Below are 17,916 nucleotides of genomic sequence, written 5' to 3' on the forward strand. Positions count from 1 at the left end.
GGGGTTGAGAGTTTAATGGCCTAGTGTGTGCGGGAGTGACCTAGGTTGTTAGGCAATTCTCCATATTATCGACTTGACCAATTAGATTATTGATGATTGTTTGCTTGCGATTGATTAGTGCTAGTATAGTGGTGTGTGCGGATTAATTCTTAGTGATTTGGATGTGCTCATTGAGGTATGTGTAATTCTTGCTTTTGCTTTGGCCGGTTGAATGCATGATCTAATTGTTACCCATTTAGTTGCTTGGGAAAGAGCTAATTAGGTAGAAGTGAACCCTTTGAGTTGATCACGAGCCCTTGGCCGAGATTGGGTGCTTGATTGTGTAGCGTGCTTGGGAGAGACCTAGATGATTGAGCTTCGCCCCTTTCAAGTTATTGAGAATGTCCGTGTTCATTGCTATGCTTGTTCTTGTCACATTGATTGCCTTGATTCCTCTTCCCTAGTGATTTAGTTTCTTAGTTCCTTTCCTTAGTTTTTAGTCTTATATCCTTAGATTTAGTCCTCTCTTCCCCCATATCCTTTGACCTAGCTTAGTAGCGGTAGTGTATACTATAATTCGTCGTCTCTGCGGATCGACCCTTTACTTATCACTAGACTTGTTTGGTGTAGGTTTAGGTATATAAATATTTTTTGGTAGAGGGTAGTTAGTCCAACGACCTTGCTATTCACCTCTCATCAAGGATGAGGAAGAATATGATGCGTTTGATGACTCGACACCTTTCACTGTTCCTAGACCTGTTGTAACAAATGACATAGACGACCAAGCTAATTATATGCGATTAGACCACAACGAAGGAATATTAGATTGAGGTAATATTTTTCAGCAATTTTGAAATTGTAGGCGTTGAAAGTATTCTTAAATCACAGGTTAGGTGAAAATGAATGAAAGTGTTAACTTACTTGCCCATTTTTCACATTTTCTTTTAAACGAATGAAGTAACGTTTAAAACATTTGAAATACGGAATAAAAACGACCTACACTTGCCCATTTTGTATGTTGATTTGTATTATAATTCAGCAATTTATATTTGATTATAACTTTACCTTACAAATTTATTTATATTATAGCTAATAACGTGTTGTGTTTGTAATAGCAGGTGTTTACATCAGGATCATATTTGTGTCGAGGATGTAGAGGATGATGATGATGATTTATTTGAGGATGACGACGAGCTGTATGATGTGAACAAGGAGCCTGATTTGGGTGAGGCAGAAGATCAGGTGCAGGATGAGTTGGAGCGTAGGCTTGATGACTTTAAGATTTCAGTTGAACAAGCGCCTCCTATCGACAATGCAGTTTCTGAGACGGTTGGTGAGGATGCTACTTCCCACACTCAAAGCCAAGGACAAAGTGGAGGGGGGTGAAGGCACCGGCTAAGAAAAAGGCGAGGGGTCCGACGACAAGTTTCAAGAAACCCGCCGGTCCCATGGCCCTGGAGTATGACAAGGCAGGCCAACCTATAGGCAAATGGCGTCGTCAATATGTTGTTCACGTTGGGATTTGTGCGCGCAAAATCCCCATTACTCTTAGTTGGCGGAAAGTATCTCTAGGCTTGATTGACACATTTTGGAATGATATAAGGGCAAGTGTTTTGTTTGCACACAATTATAAATACCTTCACTTTATTGTTATTTAAAAGGGAAAACTAATAATCGCTTTTATTTGTGCTTGTAGAGTGTGTTTAACATTCCTAATGATGCCGCCAAGCGAAGGGTGTTTGAATCTTTACTGGCGGAAAGATTCAGAGGCTTCAAGACCCTCTTAGTTTGTACGTGGATCACAAAGACAAGAGTGAGAACAAGAAAGGAGGTGGCGATGATGATTAAGTCATCGAGGAAGAGCAACTCCCATGGCAAAAATGGCCAAGCGTATCGAAGGATGATTGGGAAGCTTTCGTTCTTCAAAAAATTAAAAAAGAAGCAATTGTAAGTTTAAGTAAATCTGATGACAATTGTATAATATATTAACTCTTTTTTAAGTAATGATACTAACATGTCTAATTATGTAGGAACTAAGGGAGCAAAATTCCAAAAATGCATTGCAGAGGAAATACACCCATCGTATGGGGTGTAAGACATTTGGTGAATGGAGGGAAACATGGGTGAAGGAGGGAGTATACCCCACTGCGCTTCTAGGGTCCTCCAAAGAAGCCTCTGATTCCACGACCACTACTTCAGTGAGTCGTGCTGGCGATTTCATTTGTTCTCTACATTCACATGACAAGAAAATTGGAAAATGGGTCATCAACGCTCTGGAAACCAAAGAAATGGCAGATAAACTCGTAAGCAACTATGAACTAGTGAACTTTATGAAGCCTTAGCATAAATATCACTTTACAAAAACATTAACTATATTCATGTTACCTTTTTGTTTTTGCTACAGCTTGAGTACACTGAAGAACTGGTTGAAGGTAAGCTCATCCCAACAGTAGAGAAGGACCCTTTCACCTTGGCTTTGGGAAATCCCTACCATCTAGGACGGGTATTTAGTGCGGGAGGGACCTTTCTAGGATGGGAAAAGGTGATGGGTCCAGAATATACCAAATCAGGAAGATCCCGAGCAAGTGTGAACTCACCGGTTGACTTTGATGCCACGGTGGCATCAATTAAGGAACAAGTGCGCAACGAGATGTGAGAAGAATTCAATGCTTGGGCGAAGCAACTGAACTTGCCGGGCTTGCCTTTTCCCTCAACTACACCGGTCGACTCATGTAGTCACCCACAAGGATAAGGAGAAGATGAGATACATGGAGACGATGATAAGATACATGGAGACGATGATGAGGTACATTCATATCTATTAGTTTTGGCATATTGAGTTACGTGAGATCTAACATGGGCATTATTAACTTACTATTGCAGGTTCGTACTCCTACACATGCGGACTCGAAGGAGCTTCATAATCCAACACCGGTTCACTTTCCAGAGTTACAGGTAATTTGTGTAGTTCTTTGTAATTTGTTTAGTTCTTTGTAAGCGTTGACTTGATAAGATAGCTTGATAAATATAGGGAAAAAATGATTGTTAATTGCATTTTAATTTTAAACTAATCTCTTACTTGGGTAGTCAGCTCTAAATCAGCTTGTTTTAAACGACTTGATAAGATAGCTTGATGTTTCTTCCGTTTTTGTTGTGTTGGCTGTTTCTGTTTTGCTATTATCTGTTGTGTCTGCCTCTGCTTGCTGTGTCTGCCCCTGCCTGTCGGCTGTGTGCCTGTGTCTACCTGCTTCTGTCTACTGCATTTGTATGCCGCTTGCGTCTGCTAAAATTTGTTGCTGTCTGTATCTGCCTGCTGTTGTCTGCTTCTGATCTGCTGTGCTGCTTGTTGTTGAGTTGTTTCTGTTGTTGTTGTTGTGCTGCTGCTGTTTCTGTGTTTCTGTTGCTGTGCTGCTGTTGCTGTGTTTCTGTTTCTGCGCTGCTGTTTCTGTGCTGCTGTTTCTGTCTTGCTGTTTCTGTGCTGCTGTTGTTGTGTTGCTGTTTCTACGCTATTGTTGCTGTGTTGCTATTTCTGCCTACTGTTGTCTGCTTCTGATCTGTTGTGCTTCTTCTGATCTGCTTCTGCCTACTGTGGCACAACCGACCAGTGGTACGGTCCATTCGCGACCGCTTAGGCCACAACATTACTTGGTCGGGATCAATTCTGTGGTTGCGGGGTTCGAGTACATCCGGTTACCGGTGCCCGTAGAGGAGGATGGGATTACTACACTATGGGAAGTGAAAGGTAGCTTTGTGCAATGGCCATGTGATTGGGTAAGGTTGATCAACGAGGTAAGATTTTGGGTTCACTCTTTACTCTATGCCCGGTTGTCTTCCCAAGAGTTGGATGGATTTATTTTCTAACCAATTGCGTGATTTGCTTTATCAGATTTCGAAGAAAAACCAAAATTCAAAGAGAAGGAGGGTGGAGCAGCCTAAAAGCATTGATCAACCGGTGCCAAAGAAGAGGAGTGAACAACAGTCGGAGAGTGAAAAAGCGTCGAAGAAGAACTCTTCGAGAGGTTCAGCTGTGCAAGCTACTCCACTTGTTGCAGACACGGTCCTTCAATTGCTCTCTAAAGATTTAACTTATCTACACAACCGTTTTAGTATGTTGCCTAGTGACACTCTCGTTCAAGTTGCACTACATAAGGCATTGTTCCAGTATGATGACGATGCAATTGCATGGCTTAGCAAAGAAGATGTGAAGGAATTTCTAAGTGGATCAATACTTAACATTTCCCTCATTCAAACATTCATGAGGTAATTCAATGCCGCTCAAAGTATGTCATTCAGATTAGTGGTGATTGCCATTTATTTTTCCATTAATATTCTATTATCATGCATGCAGAGCACTACAGGAGCACTTACGTGACGTTGATTCTCCGTGTCAAGTTGGGTGGTTATGCCCCGAGCAGATCTTCACTACTAGAATCTTAGGCAACCACCCTGACGTGTTGTACTATGTTAAACGGAGTATCAAGGAATCAGTGCGTGCGGGAGACAAGTTCATATTGGCCCCATGTTATGAGGAGTACGTCTAACCATGTCAAATTCATATGTTTCCCCTGATTATATGTTGTACATGGCTAATAATTGATTTGTTTGTCTATTGTGAATTTATGTAGTTTGCATTGGACCCTGCTGGTGATTTGTGTTTCCAGTAACACAATCTTCCTTTTTGATTCAGCTCGATTGCCTCATCCAAAAAAGCTCCTCGTGAAGTCCATACTGCAAAAGTAAATAAAGCTACCTAGTGTTTATTATCATTACCTAACTCATTTATTAGTCTTACTAATCAAATTTGACCTTACTTTTCTATAGTGTTATGAAGAAGATAAATTGTCGAGCTCCTCAAGATCCCACATGGAAATCACCGATGGTAATGCCACATGATATTGTGATTTTCGTAATAAATAATGCGTAAAAAGTTACTAATTTGCTATATATGCATGTTTGATTCATGTACTTTGTTCCTATGCTAGTGCGCACAACAAGATAACGAAGTTGATTATGGCCTATACGTGATAAGATTCATGTTTGACATAGTGAATCGTTGTACAGACACACTACAGCTTGATGAGGTATGCCATTGACTTAGTTTATTTGCTCTTAACATGTGATTTGACAAGAAATGTAAGAATAGGCCTTACTTGGGCCATTTTGGATGAAAATGCGTCCTGAAACACTTGAATTGCTCCTTTCATGTGATTTCAAGCCCTAAGCGCCTATAACTAAGTAATATTGACATGTTATGAGAAAGAATGAGTTCATTTGACAAGAAATGTAGGATATAGGCATCCTAGTAGTCAAATAGGCCTTACTTGGGCCAATTTGGATGAAAATGAACCCTAAAACACTTAAATTGCTCCTTTCTTGTGATTTCAAGCCCTAGCCGCCTATAACTAAGTAATAATGACATGTTATGAGAAAGAATGAGTTCATTTGACAAGAAATGTAGGAAATAGGCATCCTAGTTGTCATATAGGCCTTACTTGGGCCAATTTGGATGAAAATGAACCCTAAAACACTTAAATTGCTCATTTCTTATGATTTCAAGCCTTAGCCACCTATAAATAAGTAATAATGACATGTTATGAGAAAGAATGAGTTCATTTGACAAGAAATGTAGGAAATAGGCATCCTAGTTGTCAAATAGGCCTTACTTGGGCCAATTTGGATGAAAATGAACCCTAAAACACTTAAATTGCTTCTTTCTTGTGATTTCAAGCCTTAGCCGCCTATAAATAAGTAATAATGACATGTTATGAGAAAGAATGTGTTCATTTGACAAGAAATGTAGGAAATAGGCATCCTAGTTGTCATATAGGCCTTACTTGGGCCAATTTGGATGAAAATGAACCCTAAAACGCTTAAATTGCTCATTTCTTATGATTTCAAGCCTTAGCTGCCTATAAATAAGTAATAATGACATGTTATGAGAAAGAATGAGTTCATTTGACAAGAAATGTAGGAAATAGGCATCCTAGTTGTCAAATAGGCCTAAGTAATAAATTTTTTCCTAACTGAACTTGTAAATGTATTTTTACATGCATAACCTAAATAATTAATTCTAACATACTTTTTGTTTATTCCAAGTTTTGCAAGGTACAAAAGGGAGGTCCGTTGACGAGCAAAGAACTTAATGAAGTTCGAGACATGTTGGCGTCCTTCATCACATTTAACTTGTAAATATCATTTCTATTTGAACTTGCTAACTACATTACTGATTAGTATTATTTGTAATTATGACACTTTTTTTAAATTAGTATTGTTTGTAAATAGTATTGCATTTGGGATTATTAATTAATATCTATGTATTGTTACTATTTCAATTTACAAATTATTATTATTATTATTATTATTATTATTATTATTATTATTAATTATAATAATAATTATTATTATTGTTATTGTTATATAATAATGGTAGAATTAATGCAGGATGTACAGGTTCTCATTATTATTATTAGTATTAGTATTAATATTATTATTTATTGCCGAAAAAAAACACAATTAAAGGCACCGGTTTAGGCTTCAAATCAGTGCCTATTGTACTGAAATAAAAAATAAAAAATAAAAAAGCGCGCCATGGGTAATTGGCACCGGTTAACCGGTTCCAAAGAGTGTATTTAGCACCGGTTAACCAGTGCCAAATCTTTAAATAGCCACCGGTTTTGAATCGGTGCCAAATTTTCAGAGATTTGGCATCCCTCAAATCTTCAACGGTTCAAAACCGGTGCCCAAAGGGAGGTTTGAACCGGTGCCAAAGACCTTTTTTCGCGTAGTGTTCTTCTGCTTATTGACATTTCCATCCTTTCAATATATTTGAAGTTTTTCTCAGTTTTTCTCTTCCATTGCCTACCTTTCTGATTCTTATACTTAGTTGCTTTTCTGAATTTCTTCGAAATTTGCCTAAGTGTAGAACCTCGGCTTGGAGATATTCTCGGCTGAGAATCTTCAAACTCGCACTGTTTTTCTTTTATTCCTTTTTTGCCTTGCTTCTTCTACCGAGAACTTTCAGCTTGTGAAAATTTTCTAAGTACCAATCTACGGCTAGGAACCTGCTGTATGAGTGCCTCTCGCCCCCCCCCCCCCAAGAAATCTGAAGATGAAGTCTTCAGGTTTTTGAGGAGAGTACTTTTTGTAGTTCTTGCTAGAAACTTGGTGATATTTTTGCAATAACCCAGATTTTAGAGTTTCCGATCATTTTTCCTCTCTTTTATTTTGTTTTCAAAGGTCTGACTTCTTGCTCAAGAGACGAAGACTCTACAAATAATACTCTTGTGATCCATTATAAGTCATCCGAGGGAACGGCTATCCGAAACATGATGCAAGGGCAATGATCTATCCAAAGTACAATGCTTCACTTAAGCAATACTTTAGAAATGCAATCATCACCCGAAATTGATTCATCCGAAGTACAATACTTCACTAGGAAATACTTCGGGGCTTTATCGACTCCTATTTTTTAGGCAATGTTTCGGATGCACCTATGACCTATTTGCCCAAAGGAACTGATTCATTCGAAGTACAAGGCCTCATTAGGCAATACCTCAGGCTTTTATCATTTATCCTTATTTCGGCAGGTTCGATGGCTTGCCGAAGTACAATGCCTTATGAGGCGATACTTCAGACAGCACCAAATGAAAACCTTGAATTTGCAAAAACCATAGAAGACGAAAAAAATGGAAACTTGCTGAACTTGAATTTGAATAGGTGGTGGCTCAAAGGCCTTTCATTAATGTAAAAAGTGTACTTACATGGATTGTTCTTCCCTGAAGGGTTTTACACATGATATTTCTTAAGTGCATCTGCATTCCAGTGATTCTTCAACTTAGTACCATCCAACTACCGAAGTCGGTATGTTCTCGGTTGGAGCTCGTCATAAATTTCATAAGGTCCCTCCCATGTAGCCGAGAGTTTCCCATGAATGCGGCCTTTTTGCACATCAGCAACATTTCGAAAAACAAGGTCCCCAATTTTGAGAAGTCTTGCTTGGACTCTTCGGTTATAAAATTTGTTGATTGTCTGCTTATATGCGACCATTCTATCTCGAGCCGAATCTCTGACCTCATCTAAGAAGTCGAGGGATTCCTTCATGAGTTGCTCATTTTCCTCAATTGAGAAGAGATTCACTCGAAGACTTTCTGAGCTTATTTCCGCTGGAAGGACAGCCTCGGACCCATACACCAGCTCAAAAGGTAAATGTCCCATTGCTTCTTTTTTAGTTGTCCGAAGTGACCAAAGGATTCCTGGGAGTTCCTCTATCCACTTAGACTTTTGATCCTCAACCCTCTTCTTGAGAGCGTTAAAAATCTATTTATTTACAGCTTCGGCTTGACCGTTACTTTGCGGATGACACACCACAGAGTATGCCAGTTTAATGTCGAACTGATTTGTGTACCACTTTAGCGGCAGGTTATCAAATTGCCTTCCATAATCAAACACAAAAACTTTCGGAATCCCGAAGCAAGTGGTGATGTTTTGCCGAATGAATTCCCTAACTGTTTGCTCCGTAATGTTCGAAGTTGCTTCGGCCTCGATCCATTTGCTGAAATAGTCTATTTCGACTATTAGCCATCTTTTTTTATAAGGAGCATCGAGAAACGATCCCAAAATATCCAACCCCCATTGGGCAAATAGAAGAGGATTCAAGATTGGCTGAAGATCTCGCGACGGCTGATGGATGACTGGTGCAAACTTTTGGCATTTTTCACACTTTTTTACCAATTCCTTGGCATCTGTGATCATGGTTGGCCAATAATAACCAGCCCTTAATGCTTTGTGGGCTAGGGCTCGTCCCCCGATGTGGTTCCCGCAGATGCCAAGATGAATTTCTCGAAGAATGTCGTCAGCATCTGTTGGATCCACGCACTTCAATAGTAGGGCCGAAAAGGACTTTTTCAAAAGCTCTCCTCTGAAGATGATGAATCTCGAGCTGATTCTTTTTATCTTAGAGGCTAAGTTTCTGTCTTTGGGAACTTCTCCCCGAAGTTTGTAAGCTAGGATGGGATCCATCCAGCTCGGCTCATGTGCGACGCAGCAAACCTCAGGTTTCTTGGTCCACACTTTTCACTCTGTGCACTTCCACGTATACAGAACGATTCAGCTCAGCTAGAGTTGAACTTGCGAGTTTGGATAATGCGTCGGCTTGAGCATTCTGACCCCTTGGGATCACTTCAATCTCAAAAGTTCTCAGCTTTGCAATGACTGATCTGATCTTGGCGAGGTAGGCTATCATCGAGGGCTCTTTGGCGTTGTACTCTCCTCGAATCTGATTTGCAACAAGATGAGGGTCTGTTTTCAGACAGACATGTTTGGCTTCCAATGCTATGCACAATTCCAAGCAAGCAACTACTGCTTCATACTCGACTTCATTGTTTGAAGCTTTGAATGAGAACTTTAGTGCATATTGAAAGGATTTGCCTTCTAGAGAGGTTATGACTACCCCTGCCCTCGAACCATTTACGATGGAAGATCCATCCGTGAAAACAGTCCAAATATTCTTTTCCTCGTCAAACGTCTCTTGATACAAACACTCGGCTAGGAAATCTGCCAAGGTCTAGGCCTTGATAGATTCTCTCGGCTGGTAGCTGATACTGAACTCGGTGAGCTCGAAGGCCCACTTTTCTAGTCTACCAGATTTTTCTACTTTGTCGAGGACTTTTTCTAGCGGCTGATCCGTTTAGACTACTATTTAATGGCAATCAAAGTAGGGTCTCAACTTCTGAGCGGCCACCACCACCGCATAGGCAACTTTTTCGAGTAGGGGGTAGCGTGTCTCGGCATCTGTCAGAGTGTGGCTGATGAAGTAGATCGACTGCTGAACCTTTTCTTCCTCCCTTAACAACACCGCGCTTATAGTGGCCAGGCTAACCACCACATATAAGTATAAGGTTTCTCCTTCGGCTGGCCTTGCCAGAGTTGGGAGTTGAGCTAGATGCTCACGAAGTTGCTTAAAGGCTTCTCTCTGTTCATTTTCCCAGATGAGCTCCTTGGATTTTTGGAGCTTAAGCTCTTTGAAGAACGACAACCCTTTGTCCGAAGCTTTAGAGATAAACCTAGACAAGGCAACCATTCTTCCGGTGAGGCGCTGAATATCCCTCTTTGTTTTCAGCTTGGGAAGATCAAGAGCTACTTGTACTTTGGCGGGATTGGCATCAATCCCCTTTTTACTGACCATGAAGCTAAGGAACTTGCCTGACTTCACGCCGAAGACACACTTCTTCGGATTCAGCTTCATTTAATGTTTGCAAAGGGTGGCAAAGGTTTCAGCCAGGTTTGCAACATGGTCTTTCACTTCTTTGCTTTTGACAATGGAGTCGTCAACATAAACTTTCATGTTTCGGCCCTTTTGCTTGGCGAAGACCTGATCAACCAACCTTTGATATGTTGCCCCCGCATTTTTCAATCCGAAGGGCATTATTTTGTAATTGTACACCCCAGAACTTGTAACGAATGTCGTTTTTGCTCGGTCATCAGGGTGCATGAAGATCTGATGGTACCTAGAAAATGCGTCCATGAAACTAAGCAAAGCATGGCCACTTGTCGAATCGACTAGCTGATCGATCCTTGGCAAGGGATAAAAGTCCTCGGACAAGCCTTGTTCAGGTTGAAGTCAACGCACATTCTCCAAGTGTCATTTCCCTTCTGAACCATCACCACATTAGCCAACCATTCTGGATATTGACAAGGCTCGATGAACCCTGCGTCTAGAAGTTTTTTGACTTCGGCTGCGGTGTCTTGGTTCTTTTGAGTGGAGTAGTTCCGCTTGTTTTGCTTAATGGGTCGACATGTGGGTTCGACATTAAGTTTATGGGAGATGAGGTTCAGGTCAATCCCGGGCATGTCTGCTGCCAAGAAAGCGAACACACCTCGGTTGTTCTGAAGAAGTTGGATTAATTCAACACAGAAGCTCGGGTCCAGTCCCTGCCCAATGCTTACTCATTTTTCGTTATCTCCTTCGGTCAACAATATTGATTCTCTCTGATTATCCAGTATAATTGCTTTGGCATTGGATTCTTCGGATTCAGGCTTGCTGTCAATATCAGCAGGCTTCCCAGACTTCGGCTGACTTCCTGATTCTTTCGGCTCAGACGAAGATATAGCCTTTTCATTCCCCAAAGATGTCTTCTTTGCTGGGGATCCTTGAGCCAAGGCACTTAAGCCCTTGGGCCTTTTCGTACCTCGGTCTTTTTCTTTTTCCTCCTCATCATTCTTGTCACTGCGGCGACTCTTGGACGGTTTGAGGTGGTTGCATCTTCGGGCCTCCTTTTGGCTGCCCAAGATTTTTTCGGAGCGTCCCTTTTCCGATACGTAAATCATTGTTTGATGGTACGTCGAGACAACTCCTTGAACATCGTGAATGAAGGGTCTTCCCATGATCACGTTGTACACAGACGGAACATCGACGACCAAGAACTCGCCCATAATGCTCCGCTATGCTAGGCTTCGGCCTAGGGAGACAGGAAGAAGAATATTCTCATCTGGGTATGATGAAGAGCCATTGAATCCAGTTACCAGGAAGGGCACTGAAGGTAGGTGCTTGCTCTCCAGCTTCAGCTTGTCGAATGCCCTTCAAAAGAGGATATTCGACCCGCTGCCACCGTCCACGAGGGTTCGATAGACGTTGCTGTTTACAATGCCCGTCATGATAACTAACGGGTCATCATGGGGGTACACCACCCCCCTGCAGTCTTCGGTCGTGAACAGCATTATGTACTTGATGGGTCAAGCCCCTCAAGTGGCATTTTAGCGCGTTCCGAGAAACCCCATCGGAAATAGTGAGAATGTCAAGGTTTTCCTTGTCATTCTGCTTGTCTCTTTTCCGGAGAAAGTCCAGATCTTGCCGAGAATCTCTCTCAGCTTTCTTCTCTTCGCGACGGTCCGCGATGTACTTTATGAAGTAGCCTTTTTGGACCAAATCCTCGATCTGGTCTTTCAATTGGAGGCAGTCCTCGGTGCGATGTCCAGTAGATTCATGGAACTCGCACCATTGGTCCTTTCCCTTTTTCTGATGCCATGATGGAAGTGGTCTTGGCTTCTTGAATCTCCCCTCGTCTTTGGTCGTGTTGAAAATTTTAGCACGCGGAAGAGCAAGAGGAGTATAAGATTCAAACCTCCCCGTATAGGGGGTCCTATCTTTCTTCGGCTTGGGTGCCGACGGAGGTCACTGAAAGGAATGGTGTCCTTCCAACAAGTGTATTATTCTGATAGAGGGTTCAGAATTATCGGATAGCTAATTCTTCAGTAAGGTCAAGTGATTGAAATGCCTAGGTGGAGGCCGCTTTCAATCAGTAATATTAATGTACAATTGATATTATAGCTTAATCTTGACTGAATCCTTGGAAATGGTCCTCACCTAATCTCTCTTCCTCCTTATGCCTTATTGATTGCTTTGCAATTTTAATTTTCTTTTAATTAAAATAAAATGGGAAAAATTGCAAATCTCCCACATTGATCAAGAGTGGGAATTCAAGGTTCATTTCCCTATAAATACCAAGGTTTTGGGATTTGGGAAGAACACTTGAGTGGAACTAAAAAGGCATCTCCTTAGAAAAGTGAGAAAACCTTAAGTTCGTAAAACACTAGTTTTTATTGGTCGGGTCTCGACTAACCTTCGGGACTTGGATCGTTCGGGTCAGGTTCATCGGTACGAGCCGTCTGAGACCTTACATTTGCGGGGTTCAAGTAAGAGCTCGGGATTCGAGCGAAGCACGCGACAAGGGTAAGAATGTCTTTTCTTTCTCTCTCTTATTTGTTGTTTAATTAGTGATTGCATGCTTAGTCGCTTTAATTAGTGTGCGGGTATTGGGTGGGTTTCCCTTCCATGTAGAGTCAGACTCTACGAAACCCAACAGCGGTATCGGAGCCACACTCTCTTTAATTATTGTGACTAATAACTAATTAAGGTGATTTAAAATGGATCTAAATTTTTGTTTGTGCTCTCTAATTGGATTAGAAGCTCGTTTTAATTATTTTAATCTCATAATTTTTAATTTTGGCTAATGAACCCAGATTCCGACTCTCAAATAGTGTTTTTTGGGTGGAATCGATGTTCTAAATCGTTTCCAAACTTTTAGGAATGTCTAGAAGCCAAAATCCACCCAGAAATATGTTTTTCAAGGGGTTTTCGTTTTTGACGAAAATTTTTAAATATTTTTAACCTTGATTAATTATTGCATGATGAAGGTAGATTAAATGTATGGTTGCATCCCTAATCTACTGCAAATATAAACCTCATTAAGCATGTTTATGAAGTCATAATTGGTGCTTAATTTAGTATGTTCACTTTTCTCATAAACTTGTATTTTTCACATAATTGCAAATAAATTGCTTTAAATGTGAATGTTTATGGTGAACTTGCAATTCTGAAGCCGCTAAAATTTCAAAGATTCAATCTTTAATTGTTTATTTGGTGAAACTTTGATTGCTAAATTCCATGTTGAACTAATTTTTGGATTTAATCATTTGTGTGTTAATTAAAGTCCTTAAAGTTCAAAACTTGTGATTGAATTTTGATTAATCAACAAATTGGAAGATGTAAATTTTTCAATTTTACACAAGTTATTGTTGGGAAATTTTTCATTGGATGAAAGGGTTTATTTTTCCAACTCCCTATTTTGTCAAAACTCATCATTACTTTACATTTTGGTTAAATTAGTTATGGCTGTAGCCCTTCAATTTTAAAGCATCAAGAAAGACCTAAATTATTTCAAAGGTAATTTTGGATGATTTAGGCTTGTGCACCATTAAAATTGAATTTAATTAAGTTAGACTTATTTTATTTCATTTTTCCCTAAATTGATTCTAAAATAAATTTAGGATTAATTTCATGTCACACATAAATCGTGATTAAAATCCCGAGAAATGGCACGCAAATCGAGGCAACAACACCCAAGCGCCACCAAGGCTAGCCGGGCTGCCCACGCAGCCCACATGTGGCTGCCTATGGTGCGTACAGGGTTGCTGTGCCTTGAGGTGTTGCTGCTGTGTATGACGAGGAGTGTTGCGGGCTGATGGTTGGATGCGTGGCCATAGGCTGCTGGAAGTGCTTGTGCGTGTTGCTGGGAAGCAAGGCAGCAAGCCCCAGCCAGCCAGCCATTTGCTGCCAGCGCCAGCAAGCAGCTAGCATGCGTAACGTGCTGCTAGTGCTAGCTAGCATGGCGTGCTGCGCTAGGCGAGCATGCTAGCACCCAACACCAGACGCAACACATGGGTTGCCTAGCAGCCATGGTGCGCAGCCCACGTGTTTTAGGGGTGGGCTATTTTGCTTAATCTTGGGCTATCGTCTTGCAAATTTTTCCGTTTTACTATATTTAATTATTTTAACGAGGTTAGACCTCGATTTTTGGCTCTTGCAAAATTTTGATTTTGACAAAATTTGGGTTAACCGACTTAATTAATTAGATTAATTAAGTTGGATGCGGAATTTAGTGCGAGCTTCGTTAATTGCATGATATAATTGCGTCTCAATCACATAAAATGTTAAACAACTTTGACTAGTTTTAATTAGGTGTGTTAATTGGATTAACCACCTAAGTTAGTTACTAGTTCGCGCGCGCGTTATGCATTGTTACTTGTTTTTCTTTGTAAAATGCCTGGGCCATTCACATATAGTCAATGGATGAATGGAAAATATATTGTGTCACAGGTTTCGTGAAAATGGCAACTAGTGGGGCCCGATTAGGATAGCAAATACGGACTACGATCCGTTGTGTATTTTTGTAAATCTAAATACGGTCTGCGTACCGTTGAGTATTTTTAAACCTTAATATTTAGATTAATCCTAGTCATAGTAGCTAGTAATTTTATTTTGGTGAAGATGTCTCAAGGCGGCGTTTCTATGAAGGCGAGCCAAGATGAACACCCTTGAAGATTTGAAGATTTCAAGCGGTCATGCTAGTTGCCAAATGCATCTTATTTCATGTTTTCTATATATAATTGTTCTTATATATTTAAATGATATGTTAGGTGCATGTTTAGGATTTCAAATGTTGCGATGATTAATTGAGTTCACTTAAATCAACCAACATAGAAACCCTAGGTCCCTAAAATATTGAGCTAAGATATGCCATTCCAAGAACAACACTTACCGAACTAATGCGCGTATGTGATGGGCTACGCAAAAACGAGGCATCACTATTTCCCTAGGAACGTAAGGTATACTAGGTATACAAGTTGTCTTGATTAAGCTCAACGATACCGGTACGGAGTCCTTGGATGTCGTGGCAATGGAGATAAAATGTCAAGGAAGCATTAGATGCGACGTTTTATCAAACCAAGAGTAGCTTGGAGCTATTAGCAATTCGATTGCTTACCCTAAAATATTAAGTGTTAAGACAAGCCAAAGCATGCTTAATCACTTTTTGATTTTTGGAATCTTGGAATCATTTTATTCTCGCCTAAAAGGGACTAATGTTAATGCGTTGATAAAATGCTCAATAAGATTGAAAATTTGCATGAACGCTTTAAATTTCAAAATTATTGGTTTATGAATGGTTTTTCATTTCAAATTCTTTCAATTATAGAAACATGTCTGCAAGTAACTCAAACAACCAGTTTTTATTACGCTCAATTCTCGACAAGGAGAAGTTGAGTGGGCCAAATTTTCTTGATTGGCAAAGGAATTTGCGTATTGTTCTCATGTAAGAGCAAAAGGAATATGTCCTTGATGAGGAAATGCCCTACACTCCCAATGAGGAGGTCACCCAGGCTGCCCTTAACCGATGGCAAAGTGCCAATCGGGATGTCAAATGCATCATGTTGGCCACTATGTCTCCGGACCTTCAAAAGACTTTCTTTGAAAAGGAGACGGCTTTTGAGATCATTTCTGAGCTTCAGAATATGTTCCAAGAGCAGGCCCGAACTGAAAGGTTTGAAACCCACAGGCAGATCCTTGAGAGCAAGCTTAAGAAAGGAGAGCCAGTTAGCCCGCATGTTCTTAATATGATTGGATTATTTGAGAACATGGAAAGGCTCGATGCTGGGTATTCAACCGAGATGGATATTAACATCATTCTCCATTCGCTGCATAAAGGCTATGATCATTTCAAGATGAACTATAATATGCACAGTATGGAGAAAACTCTCACCGAGCTTCATGTTATTTTGAAGCAGGCCGAGAAAACCCTCAAAGATGAGGGAAGGCATGACATGCTCATGGTGAGAAAGGGCAAGCCATTTAAGCGCTCGGGCAAGAAGAAAAGCTTTAAAGGGAAAAAGAAGACGAATTTTCCGCCTAAGTCAAGTGCTGCTAAGTGTGGCAAGGACAAGAAGGTAGCCTCTTTTAAATCCGATTCCGAATGTTTCTACTGCAAGAAGAAGGGACATTGGAAGCGGGATTGCCTCAAGTTCAAGGAAGATAAGAAGAACGGCACCGTTCCTTCTTCATCAGGTATTTTTGTTATAGACTTAAACTTCGCTAGCAAAACATCATGGGTATTAGATACCGGATGTGGCTCACACCTTTGTTCCAATGCTCCGGGACTAAGGATAAATAGGAGGCTAGAGAAGGGAGAGGTCGAGCTTCGGATCGGCAATGGAGCAAGGATGTCTGTCGTATCCATTGGAACTCTCAGTTTGTCTTTGCCCTCTGGGCTTGTTTTAGAACTTGACAATTGCTATCATGTTCCTAGAGTTACCAAAAACATTATTTCAATTTCGGCATTAAACGCCAAAGGTTTTGAATTTCGAATTAAGAACAATAGTTGTTCATTTTATTTCGACAATGTTTTATATGGTAAGGCATATTCAGAAAATGGTCTTTATGTGATTTCTCTAGACAAACAAGTTTAAAACATTAATGATACCGCCAAAAGCACTAAGACCATCGAGTCGAATCAAACCTACTTGTGGCATTGTCGTCTTGGCCACATTAACGTCAAACGCATCAAGAAACTTCTTCAAGAAGGTGTTCTTGACTCATTCGACTTGGAGTCGTTTGAAAATTGCAAAGGATGTCTATTAGGTAAGATGATAAATCAGCCATTCTCCAAGTTAGGAGAAAGGGAAAGTGACTTATTGGGCCTAATACATACGGACGTATGTGGATCAATGAGTACACCCGCAAGGCAAGGTTATCGATATTTCATTACCTTCACGGACGACTATAGTAGATATGGTTATGTCTACCTTATGTCGAATAAATCTGAATCCTTTGAGAAATTCAAAGAATTTCAGAGTGAAGTTGAAAATCAACTTGGCAAGAAAATAAAAGCACTTCGATCGGATCGAGGTGGCGAGTATTTTAGCCATGAATTCGACGATCACTTGAAAGAAAATGGTATTCTTTCAGAGTTGACACCTCCCAGAACTCCACAATGGAACAGAGTGTCCGAACGGAGGAATCGAACCTTGTTAGACATGGTTCGATCAATGATGGGTCTTAGTGAACTTCCTATCTCTTTCTGGGGACACGCACTTCTAACTACGGCACTAACACTGAACCGTGCTCCATGTAAAGCTGTCGAAAAGACTCCATATGAATTATGGACGAAGAAACCTCCGAGGTTGTCTTTTCTTAAGATTTGGGGTTGCGAAGCATATGTCAAGAGATTATTTCTGACAAACTTCACCCAAAATCGGACAAGTGTTTCTTTGTGGGCTACCCAAAAGAAACCAAGGGGTATTACTTCTACAATAAATCCGAGAACAAAGTGTTTGTTGCTCGTGATGGTGTCTTTTTTGAGACGGAACACCTTTCCAAAATGATAACTGGGAGGAAAATCAAACTTGACGAAGCTCGAGAGGTAGAGCAACAAAGTCAATGTTACAAAACTGATAATCGAAGTGCTTTAGAAGTAGTTGTTGACATTGTTCAGAGTCAAACCGACAATGTAAATGCTCAACCTATTACCCTGCGTAGGTCGCAATGGCCAAGATCTCAACCAGACAGATACCTTGGTATTGTCTTAACCAAAGATCAGGACATCCAAG

The sequence above is a fragment of the Chenopodium quinoa genome, unplaced genomic scaffold (assembly GCF_001683475.1).
Source record: "Chenopodium quinoa cultivar QQ74 unplaced genomic scaffold, ASM168347v1, whole genome shotgun sequence".
In the NCBI taxonomy this organism is placed as follows: domain Eukaryota; kingdom Viridiplantae; phylum Streptophyta; class Magnoliopsida; order Caryophyllales; family Amaranthaceae; genus Chenopodium; species Chenopodium quinoa.